Genomic DNA, 21315 nt, shown 5'->3' on the forward strand with positions numbered 1-21315 from the left:
TGCTTACATAGAGATTTACGCGGTAGTGTACACAATGCAAACTGAGAACAAAACACAAGGTATACTGTGTAAAATATGTGTGTCTAGATTCACACATTTACCATTTACATATGTACACAAATAAACATACATATGTATGTATAATTTATGTATATATGATATATATGTGAATACCACACTTTAAACAAAGGAAGAATGTTATCTTAAAAAGTTCCTGACATAAAATAGAACTTCCCAGAAAAAATAATCCAGAGTTTCACACTATGTACAAATTTTAATTATAAATTAAGCATAAGAGCAGTTCCAGGCAGGACACTGGTGGCTTAGTGCCCTAATCTTCACCTCTCAGGAGACTGAGATCTGAGGATGGCAGTTCAAAGCCAGCCTGGGTAGGAAAATCTGTAAGACTCTTATCTCCAATTAACTACCAGAAAGCTGGAAGCAAACCTGTGGCTCAAAGTGGTGATTCTCTAGCCTTGAGCAGGAAAAACCCAGCGACAGTGAAAAGGCCCTGAGTTTAAACCCCACAATGAAAAAAAGAAGGTAAATCTGGTACCCCGAGACAGGGCTTCAGAGATAGCATAGGATAGTTCATATTTTATCTATAGGTCAATTACCCAAAGTAATTGAAGATTAGGAGAACCTTCTGTTGTGCTAGTTTATATCAATTCTGAATTTTATTTAAGACATTTTTCTCTCTGACCTAAGTAGAATGGGTCAGCAGATTTTCCTTTCTGCTCGATGGTTCCATGTGTCTATAAATGAATGAAAACTCAAAGAAAACAATGACAAAGAGGGGGGAAGAGGAGGAAAGAGGAGAGGAGAGGAGAGGAGAGGAGAGGAGAGGAGAGGAGAGGAGAGGAGAGGAGAGGAGAGGAGAGGAGAGGAGAGGAGAGGAGAGGAGAGGAGAGGAGAGGAGAGGAGAGGAGGGAGAGGAGAAGAGAGGAGAGGAGAGGAGAGGAGAGAACACAGAAATTACCTCATCTCTGACTCTCTCCAATTTGCTCAAACTACATCCTGCGTTTTGTGACACTTTCAGTAGTTCAAGAAACATAAACACATTCCAGAAGAGTTTGCAAAAGTGGGCATTTGCTTTATATCATGGAGAAATCTACATTTCATATTTCTTGAGGTTTTTTAAAAGATATATTTTTATTTCTTCTTTAGAAATCCACTGATGAGTTAGTGTTAAAGAGCTAGGAATAGAATTGCTTCTTGAGGTCTAATATATGTTCTATTTGAAAGAACTGCTTCTGGTCTAAGAATAATTAACAACACACGTTAATTTATGAACGTCTGTGCTTAAAGGTCCTCATGCGTGGGAGGGGTAGGGAAAGAAGAAAGACTGGGAGGCTAATGGAAATCTTCCCTGTTCCTGTTCTTAGCTCTGGTGTAGCATCAGAGAGTGTCAAGGAAACACCAGAGGAAACACTGCTGAGCTCTGCTTTGCATATGTGCGTTATAAATGGGTAACCTCCACATTTTAGGTCCTAGGCAAGCTCTCTCCCCTCCAGTGAGTATGATTTAAGAATAACAATGTGACATGAACATTGAGAAGTGAGGATATGTGAATAAAGAGAAGGGATGGTGGTGAATAATTAAATGAAGGGGGATTGGGATGGGGGAGGATGGAGACACTGACTCATAGGGGAGCAAAATAAATTCATCTTTCCTTTGTCTTTTCCATGTACTGTACTTCTCAACCAGGAAAGCAGATGTCTTGATTCTCAAAGGAATTAAAGGTGGCAATTAAATGCTGGTAAGAAAAATAATAAAAACTAAAATAAAGGATAGAATTGAGAAGAGGCTGCCTCCCCGCTTCCTCAACTACATACAGCAATCTGACATTCTTCTCCCCATTTGTCAACATGATAAAGGTCAGAGGATTCCATCAAATGAAGAAGTTCATTTTCCCAACCTCTTCCCCTGTTCCAACCTCCACTCCCCACCCATCCCTAGGAGGAAGTTTCTGGCATTCAGTGGGGTCCCATGGCTGTAAGTTCCATTTGACCCCCCATGAGTAACACCAATCCACAGCTGGTACTTCTAACACTCTACACCAAACTCCCATGGCCACATGATTTCTGACTGGCCTTGGACACAGTGCCACTCAATATTGGATTCTAGGTGTTGCCAGGGGAAAATGTATAATCAAGAAAACCTGGTTTGAGCTAAGTCATCAGTGGTTCATGCCTGTAATTCTAGCCACTCAGGAGGCAGAGATCTGAGGATCATAGTTCAAAAGCCAAACTAAGCAGGAAAGTTAATGAGACTCTTCCCAATTCACCACCCAAAAAGCAGGAAGTGGTTTTTGGCTCACTGGGTAGAGCACTAACCTTGAGGGGGAAATCTAAAAGATCACACCAAGTCCTGAATTCAAGCCCTAGTACAAAAATAAGATCTTGTTTGGAAGAGCATTTTCTCTTGTCTATGCTAATTTCAACTACCACTTTTTTTTATAAGGCTTTTATTCCAGGCCATCTGGAATTATGCTTCAATAAGCTTTACTTAAACCATGACCGCTAGACTTAAAAAGATATCCTGGATCTCTTCATGCCCTGGATCTTATAAGATAAGAATCTTTCTTCCTGTGTGTGTTAGAAATCCAAGACCATGCCATAGAAATTCCAAAATATTCCCTAATTTTCTCTATGTCCATTTTTATACCATCTTGTTCTGCAGTCTAAGAAAGAATATCCCCTTTTTCTCTGAAATCAATGTATCCACTACACTCCATCCCTGTGTAGCTCACTTACCTTTCCAGTCAGAGCATTTTGTTCACATCCAATTACTCCAAACTCTTTACATTAAACCTCTGGTTAACATGGATAACATGTTAACATGGTTAAATCCCTCCTAATGTGACAGGCCTTCTGTACCACCCAAACTTCTCTGACTTCATTGTGAATTGGAAGAGCCTGTCTCTTAGTTTTATTCCTGTATTGTGTTCGCCCATGAAGCTCAGCAGCATCTTTCATTGCTGCCCAGAGTCTGACGTGTTCCAATATGCTGTCTCTTTTCATTTGACCTGGTTTTCTCCTGAGTCATGTCCATACAAAATGTGTTTTTACGTATTTGAGGGGCTTGAGAGTTAAAAGCCTTGCACTTACATTTTGGCTTTTCCTCATACTACCTATTTCTTGCTAAATCATTTTTTGAATTTGCTCAGAGATCTTGAGATTGTTCATTTGTAAACTGAAAACCATAATACATAACTTATGGACATATCACAACCAAATGGTGAGGTCTTTATACTCCTCCTCTTTACCCCACAGGGCCTAGAATTATACCAAGCTCCAGTACTCCGATCAATAAGCTTGGACAGTGGGTGGTTGTGCACAGCTTACCAATGAGAAATGACCTCAAGAATAAAAACAGGATCAAGAGTAAGAAGAAGGGAAATACAGCAGGAAAGTTGAAGCAATTCTTTATGCAGTTTTAAAAAATAATGAAAGATTTTAAAAGTAAAAGGCCCTCTAGTCATCCTATTGTGAAAGATTCTATGTAACAAAGGCTTACATTAAAGTAGTAGCAGATGAATCAAAAAAAGATTTCTAGGGTTTTGTGAGAAATTCCGAGGGAAGTTAGGAGGCCTCACCACCACCTATTATCTGCCTTTCAATTTTATTCTTCTTGCTTCTTAATAAATGGAGAGTAGGAGCATTTTCTACTTAGGTCTCTGTCTCTTTAGTTTCAAATGAGAATAGGACAATGATTCCACAAAGGAGAGGCTACCACTCTGCTTCCTGTGTCCCATGGTGTTTAAGCCTGTAATTCTATCCTTGATCACTGCATAATTATCCTCATTATATTAGATCCTCATATTAGCCTCATTTATGAAATGAGGAAACTGAGGTTCAGAAAGATTAAGTGACTACCCTTGTTAAGAAGTCCTCTTAAGATATTAATGTGATTAAATCCCTATTCCTACAACAGACCACTGCAAAAAGCTCTTGCATCAGATTCGCATGACAGAGATATAAGAAAAAAATCACTGAAAGTAAAAGCATCTAGTTTTGACAAGTCCTAGATACTATCTAGATCTACCTGAATAAAAAGCAATATGAGGAGTGATTTCTACTATACCACCTTCTTACACTTTTCTTTCATCTAGATTAAGCAATTAGTTATACTACTTCAGTTATAATGAGTTAAAAGAGCTTGACTGTGGAGTTCCAGGAAAAGAAGCTGCTAAGAAATTAAAAAGACTAGGGTTAAGGTATTTAACATTTACAATTTGATGCTAAGAGGATTAACTAGCTTCCAATATCCAGTATTCTAGAGAGTGTGGAATGGACCAATATATTGTGACCCGTGTGTTAAGACTTGGTACCTGGCAAATAGTACATAGATAATGGTAATATCTGTCATCAAATGTTTAAAGAAACCTGAGTGCCAGGTACATCCATAGCTTGGAAGTAGAATGTCTAAGACCTGGATCTTGAAAAACTGAGACTGGATGCAACTAAAGATTAAATAGAAGTTATCCGAACCCTCAAGGGAAATTTGATGTTCAGAAAACTTTCAATATCACAGAAGCATAATATATACATGTATGGAAATGTCCTGGAGAAATCTGTTCATTTGCACAGCTAATAAGCAATTATGATTACAATTGAATATTTTTAAGAAAGAAAGCAAACTTGAATGTGAATTAAGAAATTCAGGGGGCTGGGGATATAGCCTAGTGGCAAGAGTGCCTGCCTCGGATACACGAGGCCCTAGGTTCGATTCCCCAGCACCACATATACAGAAAACAGCCAGAAGCGGCGCTGTGGCTCAAGTGGCAGAGTGCTAGCCTTGAGTGGGAAGAAGCCAGGGACAGTGCTCAGGCCCTGAGTCCAAGGACCAGGACTGGCCAAAAAAAAAAAAAAGAAAAGAAATTCAGGGGCATTAAGAAACATTAATAATAACCTGAGCTAGTGAGGATTGCCCTATGTACCATTTTAGGCATTTTGTACATAAAATAAATGTGAATTATTTTTTATTTATTTTCTTTCTAAAAGGAGTACTATAATCTCTAGTTGTGTAACATAGCAAGCTGATGTTTAAAGGCAAACCTGAGAATGCATTTTAGTAAAATGAAGAAAAAATTCACTTTCCTCAGATTGTCCTAAAAGAGAATTGGCCTGAGTCAGTGTAATGAAGAACTTCAATGAGCACTTGAACCACGGTAACAGTAAACAAACTCTTACTCCTAGTTGTAAAAACAAATAAGTAAGTAGTAGCCACAAAAGGAAATTTAGATTTAAAACGGGCTTATGAACTTTGCTAAAGATTACACAACTTATTTACACTGGTTTGAGCCAAGAAATGAATTTAGCTCAGTCTGATTCCAAATACTCATTCCTTAACCATGAGGCTAGAAAGCTGTGGTCCAATCTTACTCATGAGGCACACATGGTGCCAGAGTGATGAAAAGAATAGAGTAGTGGTAAGCAGTGGTTGTAGTTTGGTTGACAGGAACATGGAAAAACTTTCAGACGCAAAGCAAGTTTAGCTTGGATTATCGAGATATTTGAGCCCCAATCATGTTTCAAGATGATCTTATTACATCAGTATGTTTTGATTGGACCATGCTCTGGGCCTGGTTATGACTAACCTGAGGGGAGGAAATGTGGCAATATTTATAGCTAAGAGAATGATGAAGTAGGTAATATCAATCATGATACACTGTGCTTATAAACTGAAGTGTTGAATGGTGATCCCTTTCTACAATTACTTAAAGATAATAAAAACATAATTAGAGGAAAAGAGACATGAACTACTATTATTCTGAAAATATCTGAACAGTAGAGTAAAAAAGCTGTGGTTCTGAATTTGAGTTTGTAGACAGTGGGAAACTATAATAGAATGTGGGGCAATTTTATGTATTCCAAAGCAAATGCTTAGCTGAGTATAGTAGCACCTATAATCCAGCACTCAGGAGGTTGACACAACCAAAGTAAAGGCTTTGAGGCCAGCCTGGACTACATAGCAAAGCCAGATCTCAAACATACAAATGAAATACAGCAAACTGTTGACCAGACTTTGAAAATCATTTCCAGCTGTTGATATTGGCACACTCCTGATCTATTGTCTAATCTCTGTTTCACATTGATTGGTAGGCACAAAAATAACAATTGGTAGGGAATATATGACTCCGGTTTGGGTTGTAAAATGTTGCATCCAACTATGCAAACATTGGCTTGCATTTATGAGTATCTTTTGTATAGCATTGTTGCAAATTTGCCAGAGGCTTTTCCTTCATTAATTAGAGAAGCTTGGTGCTTTACAGAGGTAGAGGTAACCCCACAACTTCTTCTAGAAAAAGACCAGAGATCCAACTGTGCAGAAACAAAACTATTCAAGAAGACATTTATATTGCTTCCAAAATGATTAAAATATTCTGAAGTGTGACAATTTTGCTCTTCATACTTTACCCACTGGTTCAATTTGGTGAGAGACACATTATTAGCAGCACAAGCAAAGGAAGACAACAGAGGCAAACAGTCTGACTATTGAAACATTCAAACTTCTTTATTCCTTCCAAGTGATGCTTACTCAAAGTCTTGAGATTCAAGTGAAAGTGACAAATTCATTTAAAAAGGCACACCTTCCATCCATTCTCTTAGAATATAAATCACTTAAATAAATACCCAAAGCTGGCAAAATTATATTCTTATATCAAATTAGATAAAAGTTGAATTACCCCAGACAATGAGTTTTTCTCTTCTACTTGAAAAAAAAATCCTTGACAGACCACCATTATATCAGGTGAGCAATGCAGCAAGTAATGATATTTAAAATTAAGGAAACTTTTCCATTTCACCGTTGCCAATTTTAACATTTTCACAATGGGTCTTTTGGCAGTCTAATTATTGTTCTATTTCTATTAACACTTTTTTGTATAGAATTACCTTCAAATGATGACTAAAAGTTTTCATTTGGAGCTCTATCACTTCATTAATCTTGATTACTTATAATTAATCAAAAAGTCATTTCCTCACGTTTGCTTTTCAGAAGTGTTTTTCTATACATGTCTTATGAACACTTGGCTAAATGTACGACGACATTTTCTAGAAGATCTGAGAACTGAATAGGCTTGCTCCTTCAGATAAAATCTTAGACTCTGGAGTCAGCTCTGACTACGAATTGCTATGGGTTGTCCTTGTGTTCAAGATAGTCACAAGCTAGAAGAATTTCAACCATTCATCCCAATTCAGCATCCTCAATTCTCTGGTAGGAGAGTGATCCCAAAAGGCTTAGGGTCACAAATAATACTGTATATTGAATGCTTCTCACACAACTGACAGAAAAATAGAATCTAGTCTAAGAAGTCTAGGAGAAGCATTACAGACAGACTCAGATGTGAAGAAGATCCAAAGGGCAGAGGACTTGACCCTTGCTAAGGTAGAAAAAGCTCAGGGTGTCTGTAACAGACAATAGTAAAATCAATAATCAGGACTTACCTCCATGACCAGTAAAGATGTGTAACAAGTGGGACATGAACAGATTTTGAATTTTCATATCATCCTGACTACTAGTAAAGAAAAAAATGTGAAGTTTCTCGATATTCGCGACATCTAAGAAATAATTAATCACAGCCAGGCAGTGGCTCACCCCTGTAATACCAGCTACTCAGGAGACTGGAATATGAGGATTGAAGTTTGAAGTCAGCCCAGGCAGAAAGGTTCATGAGACCCTTATTTCCAGTTAACCACCAAAAATCCAGAAGTGGACATATGGCTCAAGTGGTAAAGCACCAGATTTGAGCAACAAAAGCTCAGAGACAGTACACTGGCCGCCGAGTTCAAACCCCACAACCACCACATGTGCCAGTGTACACACGCATACACATGTGTGCGCGCACACACACACACACACCACACACACACACCAAAAAAAAACCTACAACAATAATCGCCAAGAAAAAGAAATATTACTTTCTGTCCCATTACAATAACTGTATAGTTACTGCTAATAGTGGGCATTTGATGCTATTTTTTTTGAATTTCTTTTTGGCCAGTCCTGGGCCTTGGACTCAGGACCTAAGCACTGTCCCTGGCTTCCTTTTGCTCAAGGCTAGCACTCTGCCACTTGAGCTACAGCACCACTTCTGGCCGTTTTCTGTATATGTGGTGCTGGGGAATCGAACCCAGGGCCTCATGTATACGAGGCAAGCTCTCTTGCCACTAGGCCATATCCCCAGCCCCTTGATGCTATTTTTTAAATGATTGGCTTTGGTTTCATTTATATAATGCATTCTTCGGTGGGAATTTTATATAATATGGTTTGATTGTTTACTTAATAAGAAATTTTAGCAATAGATTACTGGCTAACAGTACTAATATTTTAAGACTCACAATACAATAGACTAAAATATTTGAAAGTGCCTGCTTCCTGACATCCTCAGCAGAATTGAATATATTAGGGAAATACTAGTGAATAATTAATTCGCAATTATTGTGTGAAATACTGAGAAAGAGGCATCTTTATCACGTGTGTTTACCTTGTAAAATGTCTGTAGTCATATCCTTTTGTCCAGAATAAAATAATTCATTGAATTATCTCCTACTTTTAATTTGTAATAAAATTATTCAGGCAATGACTTTATTGGTAAGATCAATTTGGCTAAGTTTTGGTATTTAATTTGCACTTTAGTCATCTTCTTATTTTATATATATATATATATGTATATATATATATATGTATGCCTGCACTGATTTTAGGCTAACTACTTCATCCCTTGCCCAGTGTATTATGACCAAATAATACATAATTTCATGTTTTATATGTGGATGACATATATTTTTAACTTATTTCCAAAATATTTTCCATTCAAGATCTGCCTTTTGCTCATCATTTATAAAATAATATTTTACTTATTTCAAATTTTATTTCTTCTGATTCCAGTAAGTTTTCTTTTCCTTTTCTGGTTTCATGATAGTAATGTACCATCTTTGACAATTTTTCTTATTCTTCATATGGTAATTAAAACATTTAAGCTATGGCTCATTTATGAATCAATTACAGCTTTTTTTTTTCTTTTTTTTTTTTGGCCAGTCCTGGGGCTTGGACTCAGGGTCTGAGCACTGTCCCTGGCTTCTTTTTACTCAAGGCTAGCACTCTGCCACTTGAGCCACAGCGCCACTTCTGGCCGTTTTCTATATATGTGGTGCTGGGGAATCAAACCCAGGGCTTCATGTATGTGAGGCAAGCACTCTTGCCACTAGGCCATATTCCCAGCCCAGCTTTTGTTTTTTTTTTTTAACTTACTGCTTTTTATCATCATTTTATTTCAGAAATGTATATGGTATAGTGACTCATGGTAGTGTTAGATACGTTCAATAACTCAAATTCAAATCTCTCTGCCTTGTGGAATATCAGTAGCTCTTTAGCCCTTCCATTTCCTTTTTTTCCATATATAAAATAATAATAGTGGAGACAGTGTCTGCCTCAGAGAATTTACAAATGTGCCCTGATAAACCAGGATGCAAAGGTCTGCATTCTGTCACAACAGAGCATAGGCTGCCCTCCAGGAACTTCCATTCCAATGGGAAACTAACAGTGAGTAAATGAAGACACACATATACCTTGTCACATGCTATCAGAGGATGATTATTTGCGTGGGAGAAAGATAGATCACTGGAAATAACTAACTAAATAAATAAATAAATAAATGGGGGCATTGAACTGCTGTGTAGAATAGAGTATTATTGATAATAACATATAATGTATCAAAAGTACTTTGACAAAGTTCTGGTATATAATGAATACTTAACAGATATTAATACCTAGTACAATTCAACCTTCTTCCTACACACTCAATTTATTCACAAGAGTACTATATCCATGTTTGTCTGCTTTAAGGTTGTGATAAGATTATGTTTATAGTAATTTAAAAAATCCTTCCTTCCTTCTTTCCTTCCTTCCTTCCTTTCTTCCTTCCTTCTCTCCCTCCCTCCTTCCATTTGCTGTAATCAAGATTAAACATAGGGCTTCATGTGTGTTGTACAAGCCCTCTACCATCTCAGCCCTTTTCTTTGTGTTTTGATTTTGACAACTTCCATTAGGTTCAATTAAACTTGAGATTCTTCTGCTTTTTATTTGTCATATAGGCATTTGACTTAATGGTCTTTTGCTCTCTAGAAGGTGTTGTATTCCTACGTTAAGCCGCTAGCCTTGTTGGCTGCATTTAGGGAGAGAATATGGCCTATACATTTTTCTTATCATATAACTTTTAAATGATTACCATGAATTGGAATTAAAATTGTTGAAAAACTAAAGTGAAGAAAAATGAAGTCCATATCATCTGATGACCATCAAATTATCCAATTAGGTATCTGTAATAATCTTTTTCATCTTAAATTATTGTTTTGATAAATTATGTGACTTGCATTATCCTTATTTTTTCTTATTCTATAACAGATCTGTATGATCCCAATCATTCATCTTGTCTAACATTTTTTGACTTATATATTTTGATTTCATAATATTTAGGACATAAGCCTTTCTCATTCATTCATATCTTTATTAAAAGTTGTATCATTTATCAGAATAAAATGACTTTCTTTGGTGCACATTACTTCCTTTTATTTGGGTTTCTTATCAGGCAAGAAGTATGTGAGGGAATTTTACTCATAGTTATGCACCAAGCTGTTAGTGAAGAAATGAACAATTATCCTTTTCCGCTTCAAATTTTAAGAACTTCTCTTTTGGTTTCAAATTTACCTGATGCTAATTCACACCCTCCCTCTTTTCCGTACCACTTTAAAGCTGCACTTTAATTTTCCTCATAATTGGGAGCTGTTCAAAGCTTCTTTTACACCATATTTGCTTTGTATGGCTCTGCCTTATTGTATTGGTGACTTGGGATTTCTCTAACTTGTTTATCCATCCATCTAGCACATTCAGGAAGCACACAGAAAACACATCTGCATGCATCCTTGCATGTACACATTTTCCTATAATCACTATCATGAAATAATTCATATTTAATCTTTACCCTTCTCACTGCCCTTGGGTTTTTGCATTCATTGATTGTTTTAGTTTACCCCAGTAATAACCTATAACTTAACCTCTGTCCCATCCTTCACTCCAATGTCTTCCAAGTGTAAGAAAACTTTCCATCTTAGTCTAATAGATACAATCACCATGAACATTTCCATGTGACGAATTGTTTACACGTCCCAGCTGCCAACTAATACTAGAAATTTGCTTATCTGGCTAAATTGACTTACCATGGTACAAACATTCAATAGTGATCATTATTGAATCATGCATGCTTACTAAATGACTCTGAATGAAAGGAAGGATTGCGTACTGTTTCCTCCATAAAGGTATGAGCTCAGAGTGGCAGCCCAAATCTTTCTAGCTGTAGGGCTGTATCGCTCTCTTGAATCTCTCTGTACTACCTAGTTGTGCTTATGATGAATTCAGCTCAAAAAGTGGCAATACAGCTCATAATGTAAATCTCACTGAATCAATAATATTGGCAGCATATAGTACATCCTTAGCTTCACTCCTCAGATATTAATTGTGTGTCTAGTTAGCATAAAATTTATTAGAAAATCCCATATGGTGCAATTACAGTATTAGTTGAACCAAATGTCCACTCTTTGGATGTCTTTTTAGTCACCCCAATTCTAGTTAATTCAGAAACTAAGTAAGGATAATATTGGAAAAGGCAAGCGTAAAACAGTGATCTGAGCAAAATTGTAGATGAAAGAAATAAGCCACCAGGTTGGCAATATAACTTTAATTAGCATATTTCAGATGTTATAGCTATTAACTGTATTTTTGTATTTACTTACTGTGGTTAGAGTTGCTTAAGAGCCAGAAAAAGTTTTTTTTAAGTTACTTATTATTACCTGAGAGATTTTATCTTGAATTCTAATTAGATGGCAAATTTCATCCTATGCAAATATAAGGAAGTGTACTGCTGTTTATGAACTACATCCAAAGATTTTCTGGTTATTGGTGGGGGGAGGGGGCAGTCCTGGGATTTGAATTCAAAGCCTGGGTGCTGTCTCTGACCTTTTTTTGCCCAAGCCTACCATTCTGCCATTTGAGCCATCCTACTTCCTGCTTTTTAAAGTAGTTCTTATGGGAGAAAAGAGTCTAATGGACTTTTCTACTCAGGCTGGCTTTGAACCATGGTCCTCAGATCTCAGCCTCCTGAGTAGCTAGGATTACAGGCATGAGCTGCTGGCACCCAGCTCTTTCTGGCATTTTTATGGAAGGAGTATCCTATGATACATCTTAGAGAAATAACAAAGGTAGTACAACTAGTAGAAAGGACTTTCTCATTCAAAGGAGTAGCCTTCTAACTCTAATGAGATCCCTGCCGCACCCTTCACCCCCAGAGAAGAGAATAAACCTCGTTAGAAAATAAAATAGTGTATAGCCTTAGAATACAGGCTGATTTTGACAAGAAGGAATGAGTTCTCCATTTTTTTGTGGAATACTATCAATGAATCAAATTCTATTAACCTGTTCCACAATGTCCTACATAGAGCTAAAAATCTAAAAGAACACATTTAGTTTACAAATTATCCAAATTGCAATTCTAGAAATATACATGGGACAGCTAGTGTCTTTGTCCCCTTTCTGGTGGCCTAAATAAGACCATAACAGTGCTCCAGGGTGGGCTTCACTCTCAGGAAGACAACAGACCATGTTAGTGGATAAGAGAGGGTCAAGGACTTCAGGAAAATTTAATTGCCAAGAAAGAAAACCGGTCGGGTGTCCTGCAGCATAGGGCTGTCAGATACAGTGCAGGACACTGAACTACATTTGAATTTCAGACAATAAAAAATCATTGTTAGAATAATTATATTCTGTGCAATTTGTCATTCATCAGAAATTCAAATTTAACTGGACATCCTGCATTTTTTTATATTTTAATCTAGAAACACTATTTAGGAACACCATTTTCAGAGACAGAAGTGTCAAGTCATTTGAAGTTCTTGGTCTTCCAAATTAAAAGAAAAAATACTTTTATTACCCTCTATATTTCTGTTTCTTAACCATCAGCATGTCATTTAATTTGTGTTAGAAAAATAAAGTTTTTTTAAAAAAATTATCTAATATTGTTAAATTATTTGGAAATGCCCCTTTATTTGTTGGATCATTACTCATCTCATTCATCGATACCTTAATATAGGAATCATTGTCAAAACTAAATTGTGTTCTCTCTGATTCAAGTTCTTTTAAGATCTGATGTACAAAGGAAGAAAAACGTACCTAGTAAATGACCAAATATACAATGGAAGACACGAAGAAGGAAAAAAAATCTGGTAATAAAAAATAGGATAAAATAACAAGTATGAATTTTCCCATTATAATGCTTACCTTTTCTCATATGTAAGTAAATTTAAATCAAGTAAACACACTGACTCTGCATATTTAGTTCAATATAAGGATTTTCATGACTTCTAAGTCTTACACTCATTCCCTTATGTATTTCTCAAGATAAAAGTTGAATGTATCCATTTGCCTTGTCATTTCCTCAATCTGAATTGAAAGGCCTTTTAACTGATGTCAGTAAGAAAACTACTGCTATTTGTGAGAATTTGAGTGCAGAAGTTTAGCAGGGAGAGGTATATCACTATTGCCCACTCTTTCCCCAGAGAGAAATAAAAGAGTAGCCTTATTTTGCAAAAAGAAGATGTAAAATATGCTGAAAGGCTGCTAATGTAAATGGAATGATGAACACTCCAGAGTGGAAAACAAGTGTGCGTGTTTGTATATGTGTGCACATGAGTGTGCATGCATACACAGGCCTGTAGTTGGTGTATGGGACTGTCGTGGTGTTGACTGAGGTAGATTGAAGCACAAAATTTACTTCACTAAAATCCCAGTGGCAGAAGGAAAGAACAAGAGAGTGTCATGGCTACTCTAAACTACTACTACTGTTACTACTGCTACTACTACTGCTTCTGATTTTTAGTATACAATTAACAAGTCTTCAAAATGCCTATGCTATCAAAAGTGCCCGGCAGGCTGACATTCATGTTTACAAAGGCAGACACACATTAAATTCAAGGTTGTCAAGCATAATTTGGCTGTGTTGAGGATCCTTTGGATTTACTTATTTTTATAGATTAACTCACAAATAGACCTCTGACCTAAATCCTAGGATCATAAATTTGGAAGGACCTCCAGCTGCCTAATCATGAATACATCACACAGCTATTGCATTCACTGTGATTCCACAATGGTGGCTATGTCAGCAACAATTGCATCCATAAAAGAAAAAGGACAACAGAGAAGTTATATATGAGTAAACTCTCTTTTTGTCCAGAGGGTGGGGGTGGGGCATCATGGGGTTTGAACTCTGACTCTGGGCCTGGGCACTGTCTCTGAGCTCTTCAGCTCAAGGCTATCATTCTACCACTTGAGCCACAGTGCCACTTCTGGTTTTCTGGTAATTAATTGGAGATAAGAGTCTTACGGACTTTCCTGCCCAGGTTGGCTTTGAACCAAGAGCCTTAAATCTCAGCCTCCTGAGGATTACAGGCATAAGCCACTGGCACCTATCCTCAGCACAACTTCTTTTAAAATCATCCCTACCACCCTCACCCCCAAACTCATAGTAAATCACTTGCAATTATGCCACACAATAATCCATATCTGTAAGAAAGTTGAGAAATATGCATGTCAAAATGGGCATACCACTATCTACATGATATATTACCATCTAAGAAGTAGAAAAAAAATGTTCAGCCAACCTGAATAGATGTATGTAATCTAATATTCTGTATTTTGTAGCATTGTACTTCCTTGATGATGTGCATTTTTAAGTCATTGACAAGAGACAAAAATTATTTTTAAATTTTTTTTGTGAAGAATCCCTACAGAGGTAAGTTAGCATATATTAGGAAAAATGGTTCTTCCTGATTCTACGAGGATATCTCTCACTGATACAATTTATCTCTTTCTGGACCAAAGTTTTCTTAATTTTTCTTTTCTCCTTTCTAGGCTTACTCATTCAGCTTCTCCCCATTCCTTATCCCATCTTAGCATATTCATTCTCCCTTGGTGAACGTTCTATGTTCTATACATAACATAAAAGTTTTAATATTAATAATTTGCTTGTAGTAACATTCAAATCATCTAATTGGTTGTTTCCTTTCTGTTCAAGAATAGAAATTTATATTTTAATAGAAAGATATTAGTGTTAAAGAATAGAAATCTCTGTTCACCTTTCTAAGACTTAGTTACTTAAATTCCTAATATCTAAGATTTCATTTAATAATGAATCCTTTGCTCTCTTCCATCATTTCAGGAATATTCTCTTTCACTGATATGGAAGATAAAATCATCAACTTACAAGTCTTTGTGACCTTTTTATGATTATGATCTTTGCATGGCCTCTGCCATGTGGCTTTGTGGTAATGCCTATCTATCATAATGGACAGAATATGTCCTGCTCCCTCTGTGAAATCAAATTAGTCACATGTTTTGACTTTGTGTACAGAATGTCTATGAAAGTGAGTGTTTCCATTCTAGGATGGGTTCTACAAAGGCCTTCTTACACTCTGGTCATTCACTAAGAAAATATTCTACAAAGAACTCACTTGAAGCAACAAATAAGAGTATTCTAAATTAACCTGAAGTTTGAAACTAATTCTAGCTGCACCTCATCTTTGGGCAGAGCCTCCCCAGGTGTCCCACAGAACATAAGTAATTCCTGGAAGCTTGTTTTAATAAGCTAGAGATATTTAGGGGATGTTTTTTGATAGACCAATACTGTATTAATATCTGACTAAAGTTAATTTTCCTAGGAGAAATATGTCTACTTTAGGTATCCAAAGTCAGAATTAATGATCCTAAAAGCAGTAAGTCAGTGGGCAAAGGGGAAGCAAATGATCTGCAAAACTTGTGGTGATTCCAAAGGAATTCTTGAGAACTTTCTGAAGTACAGAGTTTATTCTAGAAGCAATCATAACTAGGGAATTAAACGTCTTCATGCCCCAATTAGACATAGGAAGGAGACCATTTGCTAGATTTTGTGTACTCTCCTACTTTGATTGATGTAACTCACAAGATTCATTATCTGCTTTCCCGTTAAATTTAGATTCCCATGCCCTAATATACAAATGTAGCAACGACGGGCTGGGGATATGGCCTAGTAGCAAGAGTGCCTGCCTCATATACATGAGGCCCTGGGTTCGATTCCCCAGCACCACATATACAGAAAATGGCCAGAAGTGGCGCTGTGGCTCAAGTGGCAGAGTGCTAGCCTTGAGCAAGAAGAAGCCAGGGACAGTGCTCAGGCCCTGAGTCCAAGCCCCAGGACAGGCCAAAAAAAAAAAAAAAAATGTAGCAACGTTTTCCAGAAACTGTGAGAAAGCCTTAAAAGAAAGATGCCATGAAGACTTGATGCACTGTAACAATGAATAATTCACCACACTACTTGGCTTCCAGAAAAGGTCAGTTGAGGACCTAGGAGAAAATCAAAGTTGCTCTCCTCTCTGTAATAACAAGAACACCTTGGAACAAACATAAGCACCTTCTTTATTATCCCAGATCATGCATGGTCTTCTGGACACATAACTACTACAGCCCTGACTCCTTGCCATTTGTGGCATGAGCCCTTTGGGAAACATACAATTTTGGTTCCAGCGTTGACCCACAGGGCCTAACAGCAAGTTCCTGGCAGGAGCTTGAACAGAGCTGGGGAAAAAAAGTTTCCTCAGGAAGGCCAAATTGGCTGCCTATGTGGATTTTATGAGAGAATCCTGAGAGACATCCTCCAATCCTTGTCACTACAATTTCTCTACCCAAAGTAAAATAAACTAGACAGCAGCTGCATCTGGTCACCCTCAGAGGGGCAGCGGCTGCAGCTGGTTTCTCTCCCACAGGGCTGTGCAGTTATATGGTACTTGCTCTGGCCCCAGACAGCTGGCAGCCTTTCCTGAGAACTTCTTAGAATTCTATTTTCTGTGTAATGAAACTTGCTGCTCTTTATCATTATCCAGTGACCAGTAGAAGTGATAGCCAGGAAATGTGTGTGGTTCAGTAAGCTCATTGCAAGCACAAGCTCCCATCAATGATATGTGGCTTGCCTGGTAAAAGGATGACTTCCTGTGAAGTTAAGGCAGCTAGAGAACCTCTTGAGAAATTGCCTTTTATGCTGACTTTAATATGATGAGGTGCGGTGGGGGGGGAGGGGGGGAGAATGTAAGCATTTTTCTTTTCCTGTTACTGGGCAGTCAAATTCCATTGGTTTCTAAGATCTGGACTGTTCTTACCCATGAAGACTAGGGAAATTATTAGAAGCCTTCTATCTCTAGACAAAAGAGAAGTTCATAGGTAAATCTAAATTAGTCACAGAGAAATAGTTAAAATATCAAAAATTCAACCTTCTAAGGAGGAACTACACCAAGGAAATGACCAACACTGACTTCATGAGATAAATTCCAACTGACCCCAGCCTTTCTGGGAGACAATAGAAAGTGGTAGGGTCTAGACAAGCTGGTGAGATGTTCCTTGCCAGTCATTTCTATGTGGCTCTAGCTGTTTGAGAACAAAAACCTATTTTTGGAACAAGAAACAGAAAAAGCATGCATGGACATAAAAAAGGTAGAATTTGCTTCCTCTCTTCTTTAGAGATTAAAGAGGCCTCTCAGGATTTTTCTGACAGAAAAATGTATAGAAAAATCTTGAAAGAATAATTAATTTTTTATGATTTTAAAATCATTTAAAGACTGAACCCAAGGATTCACAGACAAATTCTATAAGACCTTCAAAGGCTTCCAATACTCTTTAATGAATTGAAAGGGAAAGATAACTATAAACTCATTCTATGAAGCCAGCATAACCCTCATCCCAAAACCAGATAGGAACTCATCAAAGAAAGGAAACTATAGACCCATCACTTTGATGAACATCGATGCAAAATTTCTCAATAAAATTCTGGCCAACCAAATTCAACAACTAACAAAAAAATCAGACACTGTGATCAAACAAGATTCATTCCAGGGTTGCAAAGCTGGTTCAATATACACAAGTCAATTAACGTAATTCAACACACCAACAGAAGTAAGGACAAGAACCACATAATTATCTCAATAAATGCAGAAAAGACATTTGACAAGATTAAATGCCCCTTTGTGCTAAAAGCTCTAGAGAAGCTAGGAATCCAGGGGAAATTCCTCAATATAAAAAGACTATTTATTATAGATCTACAGCTACTCCTTTTTAATAGGGCTCAATGGTTATGTGCATGCATATGATCATAGAAAATGATGCTTACTTAAATGAACTTCAAGAAATGGAAATGAAAGTAGTCTTTATTTGTGTGTGTTTTTTCTGTTTCCCCTTTTGTTACTATTTTTTAAATTTTTGTACCTTTTGTCTTTTATGAAAGTTTTTCTGATTTGGAAAGGGCAAGGGGAAGCACAGAAATGGTGGGAAAAAGGGTGATCTAACTAATTCAGCAGTAATATTCACTAGACACTATCTTGAAAATAAACTATATAACTTGTGGTAGAGTGAGTTTGGGAGAGAAAAAATGGGAGAAAATGAGTGAAGGAGTGAAACTGTTTTAAAAAAAAGTGCCCTTTTGTAACTGTAACCCCATGTACATCACCTTTGCAATATTTTTAAATGGGGAGAAAGAGAGAGAAAGAAAGAAAGGAACTCCATGACTGCACAGAAACTTGGGAGTATCAAATTATAAAACTGGATATCCTACTGCTGGTAACTCATTAACAGTGAAAACTACGTACCAGGAGATCAGGAGAAGATGGTGGAGGAGCAACAGCGCCCTAGCTGAGCTCCGTCCAACAGCGCAGTTTTCCCACCCCAGAGAAACTTTTACCACTAGATAGACGGCCAAATACGTTCTAACAGCACAGGGATTCAGGCCAGGAAGGAATAATCAACTTAACTGGTCTGAAAACACAAATTTGAGCTCCGGGTGGAGTCCCAACGCCACGCCAGTACGGGCGCCGGCACCATGCTGCGTACCCCGCACAGCTCAACAGAGACCAGGGACAAATTCTCCAGACGGCAGCATACATACAGATTGCAGGCTGTGCACAGACGGGCTGAAATCACAGAGACAGCTTGAGTACTCCCACAAAAGACAGTCTCACTCCTGCCCAAAGAGCAGCTCCTCCCCCAACCGGGAGAGCAAAGCGCCATCTTTGACACTGGCAAAGGGTCAGACCAAACTGGAGCTAAAGCCCGCCTGGGGAAAGTGAGGACAAAGCGGCCATCTTTGAGAAAGGCAAGAGGGACCAATTAGCGAGAGCCAGCTCCACCCAGAAGAATGCCCCCTGCCCAGGTGGGAGGCGTGTCCTGGGCCTTGGCTCAGCTAGAGGTGCCCCCCCTGCCTGCCAGAATTCCTTAATTAAAAAGTGAAAGCAGCAAGCAGCTATCGGCGGCACAGAACAGCCAAACGGGAGAACAAACTTTCCGAGTCAGATAAAGGGTCCCATTTAGAAGCCCAATTCCCAGCCCAAAACAGAGCTGAATTCCACACCCAGCTCTGCCCAGAAGGTCGTCCTGCCCAGGAGGGAGAAAACTCCCCAAGGCAAGTGACTCTCATCCCGGTAAACCAGGCCAGAGGCGCCCAGCCCTGCTGAGTCCACAGCCTAGTCAAAGTCAGGAATTAAAGGCAGCAGCCCCACAGCAGACGGGAGGAGCCACGGCTCCTGAGACCACTCACATCCCCACCTACAGAGCACTCCCAAGTCTTACCTGCCAGCTGTGGGAACCACAGAGACCCAGGATTGCACCAAAAGGGGAGGATGGTCAGAACAGATCCACCCCTGCAAACTGAAGGCATGTCAAACCAACCAAGAGGCAGAATAAACTGCAGACCATCACAAGGAAACCAGAGACTGTAGAAAGCCCATCCAAACAAGGAAGACTTGTTATTTATTTATTTATTTTTGTAGGCTTTGTCTCAAAAGATTTTTAAGCCTTCATTTTTATTTTTATTTTTTCTTATATTTTCATTTCTGAAACATCATTGGTTTGTTTTTGTTTCCCATTTTCAACTGTTGTTTCTATCATTTGTTGTTGTTCTTGGTGTTAATGATGATCTTTTTTTTTTCTTTTTTCTTTTTCTGTTTTTTTTGTTTTTCCTTTTTATTTTATTTTTTTAAATAACTTTTCTTGGTTATGTGCATCTGTCTTCCAGTATTCTCTCTTTATTTCTCGATATGTACTCTCCTTCTTTAAAAATTACTTTCCCATGAATAACATCTCCACTCCTTACTGCTAACTCTCCACTGCCTATCTTTTTTTCTTTTTTGGCCAGTCCTGGGGCTTGGACTCAGGGCCTGAGCACTGTCCCTGGCTTCTTCTTGCTCAAGGCTAGCACTATGCCACTTGAGCCACAGCGCCACTTCTGGCAATTTTCTGTATATGTGGTGCTGGGGAATCGAACCCGGGGCCTCATGTATACGAGGCAAGCACTCTTGCCACTAGGCCATATCCCCAGCCCTCCACTGCCTATCATTTTAACCTTGTTGTTTCTACTGATTCTACTCTCCTCCACATTTCCATGTCACTGAAAATAAACCAAAATCATCACACACCCCCATACATTTTACTCTAGTTTCTTTATTACCTCTAACTTACCCTCCTGACTTAGTACTAGGTCCTCCAGATCCCATTGACTCCTGGTTATTGGATAGAGGGTATCCCCACTTAATTCGAGTGAAACAAAGGGGTTCATAGAGAAAGCCAGTCCAAAAGGAACTTAATATAAGAACAAGAATTGCTCATAGGGTTGTAATAGTAAATAAGTAACTACTGAATGCAGGGTTCAGGATTGGTTGTTATATTGAAATTGTATTCTTTAGGAACACCAAATATAATTTTATACACAGGTATACAAGGTATCTGTATATAATTGTGAAATTCTAAGATTTATGCAACAGTGCTTGGTAAGGTCTGCTTTGGGTCTTAAATGGTGCTCACAGGTGCTGGTAGACTGGCATTTCCAATCCAAATGGGCAGAAGAACACAAGAAAGATGGCAAACAATGAAGTCCTATCCCCCACTCAAAACATCAGATCAAGAAATGGGAAGACACAGGATTTCACAAGATAGTGACAATGAAAGGAACAAACGATCATCTCTCAATCCTAACTCTCAACATTAATGGACTTATTTCTCCAATCAAATGACATAGGCTCATAAGTTGGATCAAAAATCAAGATCCATCTTTCTGCTGCCTCCAAGAGACACATCTATCCAGCAAAAGTAAACATCTTCTAAAAGTGAAAGGCTGGAATCAAATCTATCAAGCAAATGGCCCCCATAAGCAGACTGGAGTTGCAATCCTAGTATCAGACAAAATCGACTTCA

Source organism: Perognathus longimembris, chromosome 5 (assembly GCF_023159225.1).
Source record: "Perognathus longimembris pacificus isolate PPM17 chromosome 5, ASM2315922v1, whole genome shotgun sequence".
Taxonomy (NCBI): Eukaryota; Metazoa; Chordata; class Mammalia; order Rodentia; family Heteromyidae; genus Perognathus; species Perognathus longimembris.